Raw genomic sequence first — 4602 nt, forward strand, 5'->3', positions numbered from 1 at the left:
TGCATGCTATTTTTTTTAGTGTGTGGTATTCTTTTATCGATTGAAATTAAATCAGGCTGACCCCCTGAGCTCTTTTCACCTTCCTATACATGATACTGCTCTGGTTGCTGCATGTGCCCTTCCCCCAGACTTGGTTTTGGAGTTGAGTAAGTCACCATCACTGGAGACCTCTCTTTAAAAGATGAAGAGGACATTTGATTTTTCTCCCTGGTTGGGGACTTGGATGAGATGAGGTAACAGATAAAGAATGGAGCCCCAGCTCATTCTTGACCACTGCTCTTTCCATTCCTTTCTCCAGGGGAAAAGAGTACAATTCAAAAATATAAAGATTGTGAGCTAAAGAGATAGGCAAGACAACCGATCATTTATTAAATGTCCTTTCATGCCAGAAACAAATGTATTATACACAAAATAAGCACACAAAGCACGGTAGAACCGTGATAACAAACGTGGGTCCGAGTTCGAGTCCTAGTCTGGAATGACCAGTCCTGTGAGATGGAGAACTGGTAGGCCGGCTTAGCGTCTCTCGGACTAGTTTTCTGTCCTGCAGAGACGGGGCTCGCTAGGCGTCCCCCCCATAGAGGTGCTGGGGGGTGTAAGTGACGCACGTGGGCAGCCCTAGCACAGCTGCTCGTTCCTCGTAAGTGCAGGAGAGCATAGCTTTTGCGGTTACGGCTTTATGACCGCCCCGTGAAGACTCTCAGTGCTCCTAATGGATGCCTTGTGGTTTGGAGATGGGATTCTCATTTCTGTAAATACCCAAGGATTGTGTTATTGGGCCCTGCTGATTTGAATCTATTCTTTAGAAAGTACATATTGTAGATATATTTTTCAATCATGCATGCTTTTTTCTTTTATTATTTATAGTTCTACCCTCTCATCTCTTGGTGTGACTTTTCATGGAATCCAGGAAACAGCCCTAAGCCACCTGCCTCTTCACACGTCTCCGTGGCGGTTTTCTTCCCTGACTAGAAGAGGGTTCTGCATAGGGAATTTTCTTTGTTCCCCTTTTCTTGGAGTCTCTCTGTCTGTCTGCCCACCTCTCACTTGTCCAACTGTCCATTTCTCTACCCACTCATTCTTCTGACTTGTTCCAAAAAACATTTCAGGCAGCTTACAGAAGAACAGATACCAAATAAACAGGTTAGAAAATGGGGCTAAGTTCAAACTGTGAGGCTAGGAGGTGGGCCTGTGTTAGGGTTGCAGGCGTGAGACACACGCGTCTGCCCTGTGACTTATATGATCGACAGCAAGAGTGTGCCTGAGGCTCCCAGCAGACACAGGGAAATAGGGTTGGTGGGAGATGCTCACAGGCTGTGAAATAAATAAGTGGCTTAGGTTAAGCCCAGCCTTTCCAGCTACTAAGGCTTAGGAGAATATTTTGAGTGTCTTCCAAAATCAGGGTATTGTATCTTTTATTTTTTCAGAGTTCTATGTATAGTTGGTTACATTCTATACCTGGAAATTTCTCCAAAACTGCTTCCCACGTGAGTCCCATGGCTCGGAAATGGGGTGGTTCTGCTCATTGACGGGTGTTGGTCAGAAACATAAAATGACAGCCTCAAAGGAGCCTGGGATTTGTCAGTTATGTTTTCTCAGTGCTGTAGATTTCAGAAAACACTTTCACCGTTTCTCTCCATCTGAGGCGGCAGCGTGTTCTCTTACCAGCATCAGGAGCTCAGGGCTACGGGATGGTGGGGGCTGACTGCACTGCCGTGAAGACAGCTAATGTAGTTACTGCAGGCGTGGTGCTTTCACGTAGTGCATTTCATGTTCTTTAATAGGTTTTAACAGGTAGTTAATTAACTGTGTTAATTAACATTTAATAAATATGATGCTTTGTTGAAAAGACAGTTATAGTCAGAATATAAGTTGTGAACACTTTGAAAATGGTTTCATTACTGAAATTTCAGTAGGGAAGATTTAGTTTATCTTATTTATGCCTCTCTTTAAAAGTAACAGAGAAACAAGACAGAAAAAGCAGAGGATGATTTCTGTTCTTCCTCTCGGCTTGCAGTTGCCCTCACCTCCAGTGGCATCCATCCAGACACCAGCACTGACACTGGCCGTGCTCAGAACTGCCTCAGCCTTGAAGACACAACTGGCAAATAGAAGGCGGCCACGCCCTGTTACAGCAGGTGCTCTCACTTTGTGGGTCCTTATGTAACTGCGTGGTTTTAATCAGGATCACCCGTTCTACATTGTGTGGTGCTGCTGCAGTGTCTCCTAGTTATTGTTTCTGTAAGTACTCGTGTATTTTTTTCAATGTGTGGTACTAGACATCTAAAAATGCTTTTTTTAGATGAAAAATAATGTGTATTTAATATAGAAGTCTGAAAAAAGGGGCAAAAGTTTCTATCCTGATCCCACTACTCAGAGATAATAATTAACACTTTAACATCTATTTTCTGTTCTTTTCATCATTGTGTATCTCCTCTGTCATAAAAACCAGTGAGCACTCTGTGCCTTTTTCTGTGTGGAGACCTCCATTTTCCATTGTGCTTATTTCACGTTTTTCTACAATATTCTATGGCCCCTAGCATGATTTTTAATGACCAGTATAGCATTCTGTCTTGTGGAGGCATCTTCCATTTTAGTTCGGACTTAAATAAACTTTGAAATTCCAAGTATACTTAACTGAAGTACTGAAAAGAGAACTGTGGTGGTACCAAAAAGCCCCTACATCCATTCCCCTTTTTTCCTGAGAGTAAAAACTGCTGACAATGTGGTGTATATATGTCATGACCTTTATGCCTATGTCATATATATATACACATTCATACATACAAGTATATCAGAAATCTATCTATATGTGTGTGTATATATGCTTTATTGAAAAATAAGGCCATACTATATGTTTTCTGCAGCTCAGTTTATTCACTCAGGGGTATATCATAGACTTCCTCCCACTCCAGACTCACCCGGTCCTTTCAGATAGAGTAGTGGGGTCTCCTGATATGTAGGATGGTCTCTTGTGCAAGGACACATTTGGTGGGAGAGTACTGTGGACAAGGCCTTGGACCACGCCGAAACGCTGGCCCCTTAGTGCCTACAGCTCACCTTGATTTACGGCATCATTGTCTTCATGGTGGATACTTAAGTTTTCTCCATTTTCCACTGTCAGAAATGGTGTTTGACTGGCATCCTTCTTTTACAAACATTCCTGTGACCTTGAATGAGTATTCCTTTAGTTAAGGTTTCTGGAAATTCAGTCCCTGGATGTGACAATTACATACATCACAGGCTGCTTTCAAGTGACTCTAGAAATTCCTTCTCCTGTGGGGAATGAAAAGATGTAGAATAACTTATGTAACCAATTCTCTATCGCTGGATATGATTTCACTTCAGCTTTTCTTCCCACCATTGTAAAAAGTGCTGTGTAAATGCTCTGATGAGTACATGTTTTTGAACTGATTTTTTTTTCTAAGTGAAACGATTCCTAAAAGTGGAGTTCAGTGTGTGTGTACACACGTTTTTCAGAGTTTACATATCCATTGATATGTCGTCCTCCAAAAAGTTCGCTAACAGTTTGTTCTCTCAAAGATGGACACTAGCTAGAATATCTTTTAAAAACATTTGCCAATATGATGAGCAAAAGTGCTTTTTCTTTGTTTTAGTTTGCACTTGATGACCAGAGAGGTATTGAGCATTTTTCACTCATTAGCCATCTGACTTTTAAAAAGTGAATGATCCCTTTTGTCCTTTGCACACATTTAAGTGAGGGAGCTTCTTGTTGCTTTGTGACAGCTCTTTGTAAGTTATGAACATTAACCCCTTGTCTTCATCAACATGTATCACAGAGCTTTTACTTGTCATATCTTGCCTTTCATTTTGTTCAGTAGGTTTATTTTTGTTGTGGCCCAAAATAATCTTAAGATAGTAAATGTCTTCTCTTTGGGTTTTATCCTTGATTTTATTCTTAGAAATACTTTCTTATAATGGTATATATCTCTTCTGTAGGTTTTTCTAATCTCTAAGATGGAGATGATAATAGTACTTGTTATAGAGAGGAGAAGTTGAATTAATATGAGCAAAGAGTTATATTTGCTGTTATTAGTACTTTCTAATATTTACATCACTATCTCTAATTTTTCTTGTGGTCATTATGACTGGAATAGAATTTGTTTTTTCCAGGTGATTCTCTGATTGTCCCAAGACAATTATTGAATTCATACTTGGCTCTTTGATTTGAAATCCCACCTGTAAAAAATACTTATGTATACTAGAGTCTCTTTTTGAGCTCATGATTTATTTCTGTCAATCATACTTTCTTATTCCAGTGCTATATCTAACATATTGTAAAAATTTATTTAATATCTGACAATGCGATTTTTTTTTATTCTTTTTTCCATCCCTAATTTTCTTGGCTAGTATTATGACTTTATTATTCCTGAAGAATTCTAAAATATTTTTTTCAAGTTAAAAAAAAACAGATAAGAGTTGTTATGGGATTTTTTAGTAAGTTTTGAATTATATTTCGGAGAACGTACATCTTTACAAAACTACTTTCCTCCATACAATATGTTGATGTCTCTATATTCACACCTCTTACTTTACCACTCTGTACAGTCCTGTACTTTCTCCATGTAAAACATGGGCATT

Source organism: Camelus dromedarius, unplaced genomic scaffold (assembly GCF_036321535.1).
Source record: "Camelus dromedarius isolate mCamDro1 unplaced genomic scaffold, mCamDro1.pat HAP1_SCAFFOLD_197, whole genome shotgun sequence".
Lineage (NCBI taxonomy): Eukaryota > Metazoa > Chordata > Mammalia > Artiodactyla > Camelidae > Camelus > Camelus dromedarius.